The sequence below is a fragment of the Cherax quadricarinatus genome, chromosome 97, assembly GCF_038502225.1.
Source record: "Cherax quadricarinatus isolate ZL_2023a chromosome 97, ASM3850222v1, whole genome shotgun sequence".
NCBI classification, from domain to species: domain Eukaryota; kingdom Metazoa; phylum Arthropoda; class Malacostraca; order Decapoda; family Parastacidae; genus Cherax; species Cherax quadricarinatus.
Genome location: NC_091388.1, coordinates 7,457,661 through 7,475,852, shown reverse-complemented (window position 1 = coordinate 7,475,852; position 18,192 = coordinate 7,457,661).

Genomic DNA, 18,192 nt, shown 5'->3' with positions numbered 1-18,192 from the left:
GTATCTTGTATGTCGTTATCATGTCTCCCCTGACCCTTCTGTCCTCCAGTGTCGTCAGTCCGATTTCCCTTAACCTTTCCTCGTACGACATTCCCTTGAGCTCTGGGACTAGCCTTGTTGCAAACCTTTGTACTTTCTCTAACTTCTTGACGTGCTTGACCAGGTGTGGGTTCCAGACTGGTGCTGCATACTCCAGTATGGGCCTAACATACACAGTGTACAGTGTCTTGAACGATTCCTTATTAAGGTATCGGAACGCTATTCTCAGGTTTGCCAGGCGCCCGTATGCTGCAGCGGTTATTTGGTTGATGTGTGCCTCCGGTGATGTGCTCGGTGTTATGGTCACCCCAAGGTCTTTCTCCCTGAGTGAGGTCTGTAGTCTTTGTCCACCTAGCCTATACTCTGTCTGCGGTCTTCTTTGCCCCTCCCCAATCTTCATGACTTTGCATTTGGCTGGATTGAATTCGAGAAGCCAGTTACTGGACCACATGTCCAGCCTCTCCAGGTCTCTTTGCAGTCCTGCCTCATCTTCGTCCGATTTAATTCTTCTCATCAACTTCACGTCATCTGCGAACAGGGACACTTCAGAGTCTATTCCTTCCATCATGTCGTTCACATATATCAAAAATAGCACTGGTCCTAGAACTGACCCCTGTGGGACCCCGCTCGTAACAGGCGCCCACTGTGATACCTCTTCACGTACCATGACTCGTTGCTGCCTCCCTGTCAGGTATTCCCTTATCCATTGCAGTGCCCTTCCTTTTACGTGTGCCTGATCCTCCAGCTTCTGCACTAATCTCTTGTGGGGAACTGTGTCAAAGGCCTTCCTGCAGTCTAGGAAAACGCAATCTACCCAACCCTCTCTCTCGTGTCTTACTTCTGTTACCTTGTCATAAAACTCCAGGAGGTTTGTGATACAAGATTTGCCTTCCATGAACCCATGCTAGTTTTCATTTATAATCTTGTTCCTTTCCAGGTGTTCGACCACTCTCCTCCTGATAATCTTCTCCATGACTTTGCACACGATACATGTCAGAGACACAGGTCTGTAGTTTAGTGCCTCGTTTCTGATTCCTTTCTTAAATATGGGGACTACATTAGCTGTCTTCCATTTCTCAGGTAGTTGCCCAGTTTCAAGGGATGCATCTCTGCTCCTTCTCTAAGGACCCATGGGGAGATGTTGTCCGGTCCCATCGCCTTTGAGGTGTCAAGGTCACTTAAGAGCTTCTTCACCTCCTCCTCAGTTGTTCGTATGTCATCCAACACTTGTTGGTATATTCCCTCTTGATGTTCCCTTCTGTTCTGTCTTCCCACAGCCATTCCTGTCTCTACTGTAAAAACTTCCTTAAATCTCCTGTTCAGCTCTTCACATACCTCCTGATCATTTCTTGTGAGTTCTCCACCTTCTGTCCTTAATCTGATCACCTGGTCTTTGAATGTTGTCTTCCTCCTGATGTGGCTATACAACAGTTTCGGGTCAGTCTTGATTCTCGATGCTATGTCATTTTCATACTGTCGCTGGGCCTCCCTCCTTACCTGTGCGTACTCATTCCTGGCTCTGCGACTGATCTCCCTATTTTCGTGTGTTCTCTGCCTTCTGTACTTTTTCCATTCTCTATTGCACTTTCTTTTTGCCTCCTTACACCGTCGGGTAAACCAGGGGCTTGTTCTGGTCTTCCCGTTGTTACTGTTGCCCTTGGGAATGAACCTTTCCACTGCCTCCTTGCATTTTGTTGCTACATATTCCATCATTTCATTTACTGGCTTTCCTGCCAGTTCTCTGTCCCACTGGACCTCCCGCAGGAAGTTCTTCAACCCTATGTAGTCCCCTCTTTTATAGTGTGTGTGTGTGTGTGTGTGTGTGTGTGTGTGTGTGTGTGTGTGTGTGTGTGTGTGTAGTGTGTGTGTGTGTGTGTGTGTATGTGTGTGTGTGTATGTGTGTGTGTGTGTGTGTGTGTGTGTGTAGTGTGTGTGTGTAGTGTGTGTGTGTGTACTCACCTAGTTGTACTCACCTAGTTGAGGTTGCAGGGGTCGAGTCCAAGCTCCTAGCCCCGCCTCTTCACTGGTCGCTACTAGGTCACTCTCCCTGAACCATGAGCTTTATCTTACCTCTGCTTAAAGCTATGTATGGATCCTGACTCCACTACATCGCTTCCCAAACTATTCCACTTCCTGACTACTCTGTGGCTGAAGAAATACTTCCTAACATCCCTTTGATTCATCTGTGTCTTCAACTTCCAACTGTGTCCCCTTGTTACTGTGTCCAGTCTCTGGAACATCCTGTCTTTGTCCACCTTGTCAATTCCTCTCAGTATTTTGTAAGTCGTTATCATGTCCCCCCTATCTCTCCTGTCCTCCAGTGTCGTCAGGTTGATTTCCCTTAACCTCTCCTCATAGGACATACCTCTTAGCTCTGGGACTAGTCTTGTTGCAAACCTTTGCACTTTCTCTAGTTTCTTTACATGCTTGGCTAGGTGTGGGTTCCAAACTGGTGCCGCATACTCCAATATGGGCCTAACGTACACGGTGTATAGGGTCCTGAACGATTCCTTATTAAGATGTCGGAATGCTGTTCTGAGGTTTGCCAGGCGCCCATATGCTGCAGCAGTTATTTGGTTGATGTACGCTTCAGGAGATGTGCCTGGTGTTATACTCACCCCAAGATCTTTTTCCTTGAGTGATGTTTGTAGTCTCTGACCCCCTAGACTGTACTCCATCTGCGGTCTTCTTTGCCCTTCCCCAATCCTCATGACTTTGCACTTGGTGGGATTGAACTCCAGGAGCCAGTTGCTGGACCAGGTCTGCAGCCTGTCCAGATCCCTTTGTATTTCTGCCTGGTCTTCGATCGAATGAACTCTTCTCATCAACTTCACGTCATCTGCAAACAGTGACACCTCGGAGTTTATTCCTTCCGTCATGTCGTTCACAAATACCAGAAACAGCACTGGTCCTAGGACTGACCCCTGTGGGACCCCACTGGTCACAGGTGCCCACTCTGACACCTCGCCTCGTACCATTACTCTCTGCTGTCTTCCTGACAAGTATTCCCTGATCCATTGCAGTGCCTTCCCTGTTATTCCTGCTTGGTCCTCCAGTTTTTGCACTAATCTCTTGTGTGGTACTGTGTCAAACGCCTTCTTGCAGTCTAAGAAAATGCAATCCACCCACCCCTCTCTCTCTTCTCTTACTGCTGTCACCATGTCATAGAACTCCAGTAGGTTTGTGACACAGGATTTCCCGTCTCTGAAACCATGTTGGCTGCTGGTGATGAGATCATTCCTTTCTAGATGTTCCACCATTCTTCTCCTGACAATCTTTTCCATGATTTTGCATGCTATACATGTCAGTGACACTGGTCTGTAGTTTAGTGCTTCATGTCTGTCTGCTTTTTGAAAGATTGGGACTATATTTGCTGTCTTCCATGCCTCAGGCAATCTCCCTGTTTCCCTCTCTCAGGACCCATGGAGAGATGTTATCTGGCCCCATTGCCTTTGAGGTATCTAGCTCACTCAGAAGCCTCTTCACTTCTTCCTCGGTTGTGTGTACTGTGTCCAGCACATGGTGGTGTGTGTGTGTGTGTGTGTGTGTGTGTGTGTGTGTGTGTGTGTGTGTGTGTGTGTAGTGTGTGTGTGTAGTGTGTGTGTGTAGTGTGTGTGTGTAGTGTGTGTGTGTAGTGTGTGTGTAGTGTGTGTGTGTAGTGTGTGTGTGTGTAGTGTGTGTGTGTGTAGTGTGTGTGTGTGTGTGTGTGTGTGTGTGTGTGTGTGTGTGTGTGTGTGTGTGTGTGTGTGTGTGTGTGTGTGTGTGTGTACTCACCTATTTGTACTCACCTATTTGTGGTTGCAGGGGTCGATTCACAGCTCCTGGCCCCGCCTCTTCGCTGATTGCTACTAGGTCCTCTCTCTCCCTGCCCCATGAGCTCTATCATACCTCGCCTTAAAACTATGTATGGTTCCTGCCTCCACCACATCACTTTCTAGGCTATTCCATGGCCTGACTACTCTATGACTGAAGAAATACTTCCTAACATCCCTTTGATTCATCTGAGTCTTCAACTTCCAATTGTGACCTCTTGTGTCTGTGTCCCATCTCTGGAACATCCCGTCTTTGTCCACCTCGTCTATTCCGTGCAGTATTTTATATGTCGTTATCATGTCTCCCCTGACCCTCCTGTCCTCCAGTGTCGTCAGGCCGATTTCCCTCAACCTTTCTTCATAGGACAATCCCCGTAGCTCTGGGACTAGTCTTGTTGCAAACCTTTGCACTTTCTCTAATTTCTTGACGTGCTTGACTAGGTGTGGATTCCAAACTGGTGCTGCATACTCCAGTATGGGCCTGACGTAGATGGTATACAGAGTCTTAAACGAATCCTTACTGAGGTATCGGAACGCTATCCGTAGGTTTGCCAGGCGCCCGTATGCTGCAGCAGTTGTCTGATTGATGTGCGCCTCAGGAGATATGCTCGGTGTTATACTCACCCCCAGATCTTTATCCTTGAGTGAGGTTTGCAGTCTTTGGCCATCTAAACTATATTGTGTCTGCGGTCTTCTTTGCCCTTCCCCAATCTTCATGACTTTGCATTTGGCAGGGTTAAATTCAAGGAGCCAGTTACTGGACCAGGCTTGTAGCCTGTCCAGGTCTCTTTGTAGTCCTGCCTGATCCTCGTCCGATTTGATTCTTCTCATTAACTTCGCATCATCTGCAAACAAGGACACTTCTGAGTCTATCCCTTCCGTTATGTCGTTCACATATACCAAGAACAGCACAGGTCCTAGGACTGACCCCTGTGTGTGTGTGTGTGTGTGTGTGTGTGTGTGTGTAGTGTGTGTGTGTGTAGTGTGTGTGTGTGTGTGTGTGTGTGTGTGTGTGTGTGTGTGTGTGTGTGTGTGTGTAGTGTGTGTGTAGTGTGTGTGTAGTGTGTGTGTAGTGTGTGTGTAGTGTGTGTGTAGTGTGTGTGTAGTGTGTGTGTAGTGTGTGTGTAGTGTGTGTGTAATGTGTGTGTAGTGTGTGTGTAGTGTGTGTGTAGTGTGTGTGTAGTGTGTGTGTAGTGTGTGTGTAGTGTGTGTGTAGTGTGTGTAGTGTGTGTGTGTGTGTGTGTGTGTGTGTGTGTGTGTGTGTGTGTGTGTGTGTGTGTGTGTAGTGTGTGTGTAGTGTGTGTGTAGCGTGTGTGTAGTGTGTGTGTGTGTGTGTGTGTGTGTGTGTGTGTGTGTGTGTGTGTAAGCTATTAACTCTTGTATTGCTGTGTGCCGCATTATTCGCACTCTAACAAAGGCATATATTCGTGCACCATTCGTTTACATCAACCAAAAGAATATAGAATCAATCTCGGCACGAGATCAAACAACTGATACTCAGGATCAGAAATAGTCAATTTGTTTACAACGTTACATGATATAAAGCTACGCAGGAGGCGGTAGATAGGTGTCAGGGAGAGAGAAAGGTATTAAATAGCTCTGCGTACACTAAGAGAAAACACCATAAGTGTCCGGGGCCCAAGACTGTTCAACAGCCTCCCATCAAGCATTAGGGGAATTGCCAATAAACCCCTGGCTGCCTTCAAGAGAGAGCTGGACAGATACCTAAAGTCAGTGCCGGATCAGCCGGGCTGTGGCTCGTACGTTGGACTGCGTGCGGCCAGCAGTAACAGCCTAGTTGATCAGGCCCTGATCCATCGGGAGTCCTGGTCATGGACCGGGCTGCGGGGGCGTTGATCCCCGGAATAACCTCCAGGTAACCTCCAGGTAACCTCAGTACACTCTTTAAACACGAATATGAAATAAATCTTAGACTTTAGGTTATTACACACACACACACACGCACACACACACACACACACACACACACACACACACACACACACACATACACACACACACACACACACAGTCTCTTCAGTGGTAAACGTTCCCATTTTACACTGTAACAGTCTCTATAGTGGTCAACGTTTAAATGTCATCTTTTGTTGGACAGCTGTGCCGTATTAGAGTGAAAGCTGGTTGTGTTGACTTCACATTTTCTTGTTCCTGCCAGACAGTCGTACGTTGGATTGCGTGCGGCCAGCAGTAACAGATTGGTTGATCAGTCCCTGATCCACATCGAGGCCTGGTCATGGACAAGGCCGCGGGAGCGTTGACCTCCCCGAACTCCGTCCAGGTAGACAGCAAATTAGTGTAATCAGGTAACATGTCGCTCTCCCTGTTAGAGGACGGAGGATCGAGCCTCTCTGAATGAACCACGCGGGTTTAGAGCTTCAGAGTAATGTTGAACAAATGCTGATGGTATTTTCTCGGGTGAAATAATCTCACTTTTTCGATCATCCTGGACCCACCTCTTTAAAATAGCGTCTCTCTCCATCCTTCCAAATACCCAGAGTATCTTGTATGCTATTATCATATCTCCCCTGTTCGTGTGTTATGTTTGTGAGCTTTGTGTGTTTGTTTCGTGTGTTTGTATGTGAAAATAGTGTGTTCTGTTTGTCGTGTGTGTGTGTGTGTGTGTGTCGTGTGTGTGTGTGTGTGTGTGTGTGTGTGTGTGTGTGTGTGTGTGATTTCAGAAGAGGTTTGATAAAGCTCATGGAGAAGTAAGAGAGAGCACCTTGTAGCGGTCAGTGAAGAGGCGGGGCCAGGAGCTATGACACGACCCCTGCAACCACAAACAGGTGAGTATAAAGAGGTGAGTACACACACACACACGTGGCGAGGTGTCAGGGTGGGCACCTGTGACCAGCGGGGTCCCACAGGGGTCAGTCTTAGGACCAGTGCTGTTTCTGGTATTTGTGAACGACATGACGGAAGGAATAGACTCTGAGGTGTCCCTGTTTGCAGATGACGTGAAGTTGATGAGAAGAATTCATTCGATCGAAGACCAGGCAGAACTACAAAGGGATCTGGACAGGCTGCAGACCTGGTCCAGCAATTGGCTCCTGGAGTTCAACCCCACCAAGTGCAAAGTCATGAAGATTGGGGAAGGGCAAAGAAGACCCCAGACGGAATACAGTCTAGGGGGCCAGAGACTACAAACCTCACTCAAGGAAAAAGATCTTGGGGTGAGTATAACACCAGGTACATCTCCTGAAGCGCACATCAACCAAATAACTGCTGCAGCATATGGGCGCCTGGCAAACCTCAGAACAGCATTCCGACATCTTAATAAGGAATCATTCAGGACCCTGTACACCGTGTACGTTAGGCCCATATTGAAGTATGCGGCACCAGTTTGGAACCCACGCCTAGCCAAGCATGTAAAGAAACTAGAGAAAGTGCAAAGGTTTGCAACAAGACTAGTCCCAGAGCTAAGGGGTATGTCCTACGAGGAGGGGTTAAAGGAAATCAACCTGACGACACTGGAGGACAGGAGAGATAGGGGGGACATTATAGCGACATACAAAATACTGAGAGGAATTGACAAGGTGGACAAAGACAGGATGTTCCAGAGATGGGACACAGCAACAAGGGGACACAGTTGGAAGCTGAAGACACAGATGGATCAAAGGGATGTTAGGAAGTATTTCTTCAGCTACAGAGTAGTCAGGAAGTGGAAAAGTTTGGGAAGCGATGTAGTGGAGGCAGGATCCATACATAGCTTTAAGCAGAGGTACGATAAAGCTCATGGTTCAGGGAGAGTGACCTAGTAGCGACCAGTGAAGAGGCGGGGCCAGGAGCTTGGACTCGACCCCTGCAACCTCAACTAGGTGAGTACAACAAGGTGAGTACACACACACACACACACACACACACACACACACGACCCCTGCAACCTCAACTAGGTGAGTACAACTAGGTGAGTACACACACACACACACACATACACACACACACACACACACACACACACACACAGTGTACAATGGTCCGGGCGAGACCAGAAATATACACAAAACACTTAAACAAAGACATCTTTATCGATACTTAAAACATTTTTACGATTGTATTGAACATTTCTCAAATTGCTGAGTTTTTTCCCAATCAGATTCACCTATTGTGATTTTATATTTTCTTTTGGCGTGTGTGAGATAGCTCTCTCTCTCTCTCTCTCTCTCTCTCTCTCTCTCCATCTCATTACCTCCCAATCTCAATTCCTCTTCCTCCACCCTTCTCTTTCTCCCTCCCTTCCCATCCCTCCCTTCCCTTCCCTTCCCTCCCCTCCTCTTTCTCTGTCAATGTTGACACTCGTTTAAGAAGTTTCGCAGTAATTGGGCAATACTTGCTTCGTTAGACGTCGTTACGTCCAAGTCTTAATTAAACACCAGCCACTCCTACCTCAAGTGCCACCTGGACACACTATTATTATTATGATTATTAATATTATTATTATTATTATTATTGTACAACTGAATTAAAAGATTAGGAAAGTCCTTAGAATTTAGTTACAAATCACAGTGGATAGCGTGTTACATATATATATATATATATATATATATATATATATATATATATATATATATATATATATATATATATATATGTCGTGCCGAATATGTAAAACTGGTCAATTAGCAAGAACTCATTTAAAATTATGTCCTTTCTAAAATTTTCTCTTATACGTTTAAAGATATATTTTTTTCATTAATGTTGATGTAAAAATTTATAATTTTGCACCAAAAGGAACTTAGAAAACTTACCTAACCTTATTATAACAAGAACAATTTATTTTAGCCTAACCCAACTAAATATATTTTAGATTTGTTTACAATAATTTAATACTAAACAAACACAGTGAAATATATTTTTTTCGTTATGTTCAGAATGATTTTGGCGAAATTATTGCATACACAAATTTTCACTTGTCCTATATGGCAAGATGAGCGTTGCTATTTAAGCCAAGATCGCAAGTTCTGCCTATTCGGCACGACATATATATATATATATATATATATATATATATATATATATATATATATATATATATATATATATATAAACCCTTTTGTAGTTGATAGGCTTTAAACAAAATAAAACAAGTACATACACAACAGAAAAAAACACCAGTCAAACTTTAAAACACACAAACTTTCCAAACCTGTGTTTTACAAGCTTTTTCAAAACAATTTTTAACTGTCAACAATTTCAAACAATTACACTTCCTCCCTCACAAGCAAAACCTAATCACCCACCATAAACAATTTTCTAATCACGACAAATCAGTGCCCCAGTCAATGCCCAGAGTGGGAACCCGCTTGTTAACTTGGCCACGCCAATACAAATGCGCGGAAATCAACGCCTTAGTTACTAACTACCGGATTGGGTTGTTAGGCTAACTACCACTTAATGGTTGGGTAGTAACAGCCTAACCACCAGAGAATTGAAGAAACATTTAGTAATTGACATTTTTCCCTTCTCCCGTAACGAGGCTGGTGGAATGATGAGAGGCAATTTGAAGAATGATTGATGCACAGTGACATGTAATGATTTGTGAGAGAGTAGTTATCTATTTCGTATTATCTATAGTTACAATAGAAGAGCTATGCTCGTAGCACACTCCACACACTGTTTAGTGAAAATGTTGGGACCCACTCCTGTTATGTGTGTTTGTGTATAAACACAAAGCACACACACACACACACACACACACACACACACACACACACACACACACACACACACACACACACACACACACATATGCTCACACACACACCGATAAAACAGGCCTAGTGTCTAATCGACATGTGCCTAGGACAAAATGGTAACTAACACACACATAGCGGGGGGAACAGTAGTGACATGGAAAACCACACACACAACGAAGAGGCGGGGCCAGGAGCTGTGGCTCGATCCCTGCAACCACAAATATGTTAACATACATACACATACGCACAACACATACAACACACACACACAAATACGCACAAAACATACAACACACACATACGCACAATACATACCACACACACACATACCACACACACACATACCACACACACACATACAACACACACACACACACACAACAGGGACCAATCCCTAAGAAAAACTAAGGTCTATACTTTTCTAAACTCCACCTTGGCATGGTTTCGTGCAAGCCCTGCCACTCCCCTGCCTTTGATGTGGGTCGCTCTAATCACGAGATGGCGGTGACTGGTTGGCTGGTTGGGTTTAAAGCCTATCGACTGCACGAGGGTCATCAAGGCTGCATGTCACTTATACACCAGAAAATAGGGTTTAAAGTAAACTCAGTGTATATACACAACTGTCCGAGTATATACACTGAGAAATACACCTAGTTTATACAAAAACACATTCAGTATATACACAGATTCATACCTCCCTGTGTATACTCACCGAGACATTCACCATTCTCGGAGTATATACAGTGCATACACACCGTTATACACTGACACACATACACGGACCTTTCTAAGCCTGCAGCAAACTATCCAATTCCCTTAGGAACTGTTAGGTAAGACACATATGCAACAGTTAGGTATCTTTATTTCGAAACGTTTCGCCTACACAGTAGGCTTCTTCAGTCAAGTACAGAAAAGTTGATAGAAGCAGAAGATACTTGAAGACGATGTAATCAGTATCTTCTGCTTCTATCAACTTTTCTGTACTCGACTGAAGAAGCCTACTGTGTAGGCGAAACGTTTCGAAATAAAGATACCTAACTGTTGCATATGTGTCTTACCTAACAATCTGTCGGTATTTTATACCATTTTAATGTTCCCTTAGGAACTATCCAACCCTTCAGTAATTTATCCAAACATATAATTAAGTACTAAACCCTCCAATAAAGTACCCAATCGCCAATAAACTATCCAATCCTCCAATAAACTATCCAATCCTCCAATACGCTATCCAATCCGCCAAGAAACTATCCAATCCTCCAATAAGCTATCCAATCCTCCAAGAAACTATCCAATCCTCCAAGAACCCTCCAATAAACATTCCAATCCTCCAACAAGCGGACAGCAGATGGGTCTGACAAAGATATTTATGCAAGGATAACTTTCACTAACATTTCTGGACGTAAACAAACCTGAAATTTTCATTCTGCTTTTCCCCAAAAGTCTAAAAAGAAAAATCAACATTAACTCTGCCAGTGTCTGATCATCTTAGCTGAAAAAATACCTGGAATAAAAGCCTCATTATAAACAACGTTTCGCTCTGTATAGAGCTTTATCAAGTCATGATTAAGCTCTATGTAATCTCTGGAGAGTCTTACCACACCTGTGGGTAATAGAGTACCTGTTATTCAACATGGATGACCACCTGCAATTCACTGCACAAGATTGCAAGTAAATTTTGCAGAGGTTTAAAATTTTTAAATTAAAACTCTTGTGTCAGGATATTTATCCCCCTTAAATTTCTCGTATACTTTCAAGAGTTTCGTAAAAATTAAAGAGCGAGACGGAGTAAGAAGACAGGTTTGTTGGGCACATGGAGACGAGAAAGTATTTTCCCCTTCTCCTCCTCGTCTTTTTACTTCCCTTAATTATTATTGAAGGACTACTTCTCCACTTCTTTTTCTTCCTCTCTTTGTCCCGTCCCCATCGCCTATATATACTGGCTCCCTCACCCTAGTGTGTTAGTGCGACTTTGATCCAGGTCAGAGAGAAACGTCATCAGCATCTCTCTCCGATGTGCGGGTTATTTGTGTATTATCATTGATTTCACGTAAAGGATTAACAGAAATACGAACGTAATTGAAGAAATGAACGGACAAAAAAATTCTGTCAATGTTGAAAACAGATTGAGGTGTTGGCGGCACAGAAAGAAAGATAAATAACGTGTTAATTAATAACCGCATGCGTCAAAGATATCTTTTAGGAACTAGAGCTTCGCACAGTTAAGCACGCGAAGGCAGCAGGAATGCCAGTGATAACAAGGTTCAGAATGATCGCCTCGGACACGCCTGGGGAGGGGAGGAAACCTGTTCATGAGAAAGATTGCTGGTGTTCGATGTTTATATCTGAACAAACAATGGTGTGTATTGACATACACGCACGCATGCAAACACGCACACGCATGCGCGCGCGCACACACATTACGAGGAAAGGTTAGGGGAAATCGACCTGACGACACTGGATGGCAGGAGAGACAGGGGGACATGATAACGACATATAAAATATTGAGAGGAATTGACAAGGTGGACAAAGACAGGATGTTTCAGAGACGTGACACAGCAGCAAGGGGACACAACTGGAAGTTGAAGACTCAGATGAGTCACAGGGATGTTAGGAAGTATTTCTTCAGTCACAGAGTAGTCAGGAAGTGGAACAATCTGGAGAATGATGTAGTGGAGGAAGGATCCGTACACAGGTTTAAGAAGAAGTGCGATAAAGCTCATGGAGAAGGGTGTATTTCTTCAGTCATAGAGTTGTCAGGCAGTGGAATAGCCTAGAAAGTGACGTAATGGAGGCGGGAACCATACATAGTTTCAAAACGAGGTTTGATAAAGTTCATGGAGCAGGGAGAGAGAGGACCCAGTAACAATCAGTGAAGAGGCGGGGCCAGGAGCTATGAGTCTACCCCTGCAAAAACAAATAGGTGAGTACACACACACCTGAGGAAGCGGGTTAAAAAATTTGAGAAGTATGCAAAGAGACTATTTCCAGAGCTACGAGGACGGGCTGAATGAATTGCATGTAACGACTCTGGAGGACTGATGGACCAAGGAAAACATGATAGCATACAAAATACTCAGAGAAACTGATAGGGCAGAGAGAGACAGGTACTCGGGGGCACAACTGGAAGATGACGACAGACGAGTCAGAGGGATGTCATGAAGAATTTATTTAAATATCAGGGTGGTCGGGAAGTGAAGGCAGACTCCATACATAGTTTTAATAACAGGTACGATAGAGCCCACGAGGCTAGGAGAGAGTGAATCTGTAACCACTTATAGGAGAGTACATTTAAGTGAGTACACACGTCCATCTACCATCTTCTACCCTCTTAACTCTTCCATTCACCATCTGTTGGTGCTCTCCCTTCTTCCGTCTTCTAATTCCCCTTCTTCCTCCCTTTCAATCGCCCCCTACCTCCTTCCCTCCATCACCCACTGCCTTCCTCCATCGCCCCGTTCCTCTCTCCCTCGCCCCGTGCCTCCCTCCCTACATCGCCCCGTGACTCCCTCCATCCATCGCCCCCTACCTCCCTCCATCTATCGCCCCCTGCCTCCCTCCATCTATCGCCCCCTACCTCCCTCCATCTATCGTCCCCTGCCTATCTCCATCCATCGCCCCCTGCCTCCCTCCATCTATCGCCCCCTGCCTCCCTCCATCCATCGCCCCCTACCTCCCGCCATCTATCGCCCCCTGCTTCCCTCCATCCATCGCCCCCTGCTTCCCTCCATCCATCGCCCCCTACCTATCTCCATCTATCGCCCCCTACCTCCCTCCATCTATCGCCCCCTGCCTCCCTCCATCCATCGCCCCCTGCCTCCCTCCATCCATCGCCCCCTTCCTCCCTCCCTCCATCGCCCCCTGCCCCCCTCCATTCATCGCCCCCTGCCTACCTCCATCCTTCGCCCCCTACCTCCCTCCATCTATCGCCCCCTGCCTCCCTCCATCCATCGCCCCCTACCTCCCTCCATCTATCGCCCCCTGCCTCCCTCCATCTATCGCCCCCTACCTCCCTCCATCTATCGTCCCCTGCCTACCTCCATCCATCGACCCCTGCCTCCCTCCCTCTATCGCCCCCTGCCTCCCTCCATCCATCGCCCCCTACCTCCCGCCATCTATCGCCCCCTGCTTCCCTCCATCCATCGCCCCCTGCTTCCCTCCATCCATCGCCCCCTACCTATCTCCATCTGTCGCCCCCTACCTCCTTCCATCTATCGCCCCCTGCCTCCCTCCATCCATCGCCCCCTGCCTCCCTCCATCCATCGCCCCCTGCCTCCCTCCCTCCATCGCCCCCTGCCCCCCTCCATTCATCGCCCCCTGCCTACCTCCATCCTTCGCCCCCTACCTCCCTCCATCTATCGCCCCCTTCCTCGCTCCATCGCCCCCTACCTCTCTCCATCTATCGTCCCCTGCCTACCTCCATCCATCGACCCCTGCCTCCCTCCCTCCATCGCCCCCTGCCTCCCTCCATCCATCGCCCTCTGCCTACCTCCATCCATCGCCCCCTACCCCCCTCCATCCATCGCCCCCTGCCTCCCTCCATCGCCCCCTGCCCCCCTCCATCCATCGCCCCCTTCCTCCCTCCATCGCCCCCTACCTCCCTCCATCTATCGCCCCCTGCCTCCCTCCATCCATCGCCCTCTGCCTACCTCCATCCATCGCCCCCTTCCTCCCTCCATCGCCCCCTACCTCCCTCCATCTATCGCCCCCTGCCTCCCTCCATCCATCGCCCTCTGCCTACCTCCATCCATCGCACCCTTCCTCCCTCCATCCATCGCCCCCTGCCTCCCTCTATCGCCCCCTACCTCCCTCCATCTATCGCCCCCTGCCTCCCTCCATCCATCGCCCCCTGCCTCCCTCCATCGCCCCCTACCTCCCTCCATCTATCGCCCCCTGCCTCCCTCCATCCATCGCCCCCTGCCTCCCTCTATCTAACGCCCCCTGCCTCCCTCCATCCATAACCCTCTACCTCCCTCCATCTATCGCCCCCTGCCTCCCTCCCTCCATCGCCCCCTGCCTCCCTCCATCTAACGCCCCCTGCCTCCCTCCATCCATAACCCTCTACCTCCCTCCATCTATCACCCCCTGCCTCCCTCCATCCATCGCCCTCTGCCTCCCTCCATCCATCGCCCCCTACCCCCCTCCATCCATCGCCCCCGGCCTCCCTCCATCGCCCCCTACCCCCCTCCATCCATCGCCCCGACCTCCCTCCCTCCATCGCCCCCTGCCTCCCTCCCTCCATAACCCTCTACCTTCCTCCATCAGATACAATCGGTGGTCATGTGGGAGAAGCAACAGAAGCTGTGGTTTCCTAGACTGTTTCCCTTTGTTAGAGTTAATTACTGCTGGCCCCACCTTTGTCAGGCTGCCCCAGCTTCCAGACATGTACACACACACACACACACACACACACACACGCCAACAGCTCGGACTCGACCCCCGCAACCTCAACTAGGTGAGTACACACACACACGCGTTAAGAAATTAGAGAAAGCGCAAAGGTTTGCGACAAGGTTAGTTCCAGAGCTAAGGGGAATGTCCTACGAAGAAAGGATAAGAGAAATCGGCCTGACGACACTGGAGGACAGGAGGGTGAGGGAAGACATGATAACGACATACAAAATACTGCGTGGAATAGACAAGGTGGACAGAGACAGAATGCTCCAGAGATGGGACACAGAAACAAGAGGTCACAAATGGAAGTTGAAGACTCAGATGAGTCAAAGGGATGTTAAGAAGTATTTCTTCAGTCACAGAGTTGTCAGGAAGTGGAATAGTCCGGGAAGCGATGTAGTGGAGGCAGGAAGAGGTATGATAAAGCTCATGGAGCAGGGAGAGGGAGGACCCAGTAGCGGTCAGTGAAGAGGCGGGGCCAGGAGCTGAGTCTCGACCCCTGCAACCACAATTAGGTGAGTACACACACACACACACACACACACACACACACACACACACACACACACACACACACAAACACAAACGTAATGGAACAATCTGGTGAGTGTAGTGGAGGCAAGATCCATACATAGCTTAAAGAATAGGTACGATAAGGTTATTGGAGCAGGGAGAGAGTAGACCTAGTAGTGACCAGCGAAGAGGCCGGCCAGAAGCTGTGAATCGAGCCCTGAAACCACAAATATTGGTGAATACACACACACCTGAAGTCTACCTACCTGGAGGGTATTCCGGGGATCAACGCTCCCGCGGCCCGGTCCATGACCAGACCTCCTGATGGATCAGGGCCTGATCAACCAGGCTGTTACTGCTGGCCGCACGTAGTCCAACGTACGAACCACAGCCCAGCTGATCCGGCACTAACTTTAGGTATCCGTCCAGCTCGCTCTTGAAGACAACCAGTGGTCTATTGATAATTCCCCTTATGGCTGGTGGGAAGCTGTTGAACAGTCTTGGGCCCCGGACACTTATGGTATTTTCTCTTAGTGTATTTTGCACCGCTAATTTATTGTGCACCTCACCCGTCCTGTGGACTGTAGTGGCTAGTTTACTGTGCACCTCATACATATAAGTGTCCGGGGCCCAAGACTGTTCAACAGCCTCTCACCAAGCATAAGGGGAATAACCAAAAAAAAAACCCTGGCTGTCTTCAACAAAGAGCTGGACAGATACCTAAAGTCAGTGCCGGATCAGCCGGGCTGTGGTTCGTACGTTGAATTGAGTACAGCCAGCAGTAACAGCCTGGTTGATCAGGCCCTGATCCACCGGGAGGTCTGGTCGTGGACCGGGCCGCGGGGGCGTTGATCCCCGGAATAACCTCCAGGTAGACTCCAGGTAGATACCCATCCTCTGGAGGGCAGCACGAGACAACATGGATACACCAAAGATCCAGGAATTAGGCCCCATAATGTCCGTACGTATAAATTCTTTTTACCCTCTTTCCTTATCCTCACAGTCGCCTGAACCGCCACGACAGACGTGGAACAAAATCCTGAAAGAATACGAGGTTGATTCCGTGTTTACCAGTGTAATCAGTGACATATCACAGTACAGAGGCGGGCCTTACCCTGGGCGAGCTGGTACAGTGGTACACAGGCGGGCCTTACCCTGGGCGAGCTGGTACACAGTGGTACACAGGCGGGCCTTACCCTGGGCGACCTGGTACAGTGGTACACAGGCGGGACTTACCCTGGGCGAGCTGGTACACAGTGGTACAGAGGCAGGCCTTACCCTGGGCGAGCTGGTACACAGTGGTACACAGGCGGGCCTTACCCTGGGCGAGCTGGTACACAGTGGTACAGAGGCAGGCCTTACCCTGGGCGAGCTTGTACACAGTGGTACAGAGGCGGGCCTTACCCTGGGCGAGCTGGTACAGTGGTACAGAGGCGGGCCTTACCCTGGGCGAGCTGGTACACAGTGGTACAGAGGCGGGCCTTACCCTGGGCGAGCTGGTACACAGTGGTACACAGGCGGGCCTTACCCTGGGCGACCTGGTACAGTGGTACACAGGCGGGCCTTACCCTGGGCGAGCTGGTACACAGTGGTACAGAGGCAGGCCTTACCCTGGGCGAGCTGGTACACAGTGGTACACAGGCGGGCCTTACCCTGGGCGAGCTGGTACACAGTGGTACAGAGGCAGGCCTTACCCTGGGCGAGCTTGTACACAGTGGTACAGAGGCGGGCCTTACCCTGGGCGAGCTGGTACAGTGGTACAGAGGCGGGCCTTACCCTGGGCGAGCTGGTACACAGTGGTACAGAGGCGGGCCTTACCCTGGGCGAGCTGGTACACAGTGGTACAGAGGCAGGCCTTACCCTGGGCGAGCTGGCACACAGTGGTACACAGGCGGGCCTTACCCTGGGCGAGCTGGTACACAGTGGTACACAGGCGGGCCTTACCCTGGGCGAGCTGGTACACAGTGGTACAGAGGCAGGCCTTACCTTGGGCGAGCTGGTACACAGTGGTACACAGGCGGGCCTTACCCTGGGCGAGCTGATACACAGCGGTACACAGGCGGGCCTTACCCTGGGCGAGCTGATACACAGTGGTACACAGGCGGGCCTTACCCTGGGCGAGCTGATACACAGTGGTACACAGGCGGGCCTTACCCTGGGAGAGCTGATACACAGTGGTACACAGGCGGGCCTTACCCTGGGCGAGCTGATACACAGTGGTACACAGGTGGGCCTTACCCTGGGAGAGCTGATACACAGTGGTACACAGGTGGACCTTACCCTGGGCGAGCTGATACACAGTGGTACACAGGTGGGCCTTACCCTGGGCGAGCTGATACACAGTGGTACACAGGCGGGCCTTACCCTGGGCGAGCTGATACACAGTGGTACACAGGCGGGCCTTACCCTGGGCGAGCTGATACACAGTGGTACACAGGCGGGCCTTACCCTGGGCGAGCTGATACACAGTGGTACACAGGCGGGCCTTACCCTAGGCGAGCTGATACACAGTGGTACACAGGCGGGCCTTACCCTGGGCGAGCTGATACACTGTGGTACACAGGCGGGCCTTACCCTGGGCGAGCTGATACACTGTGGTACACAGGCGGGCCTTACCCTGGGCGAGCTGATACACTGTGGTACACAGGCGGGCCTTACCCTGGGCGAGCTGATACACTGTGGTACACAGGCGGGCCTTACCCTGCGCGAGCTGATACACTGTG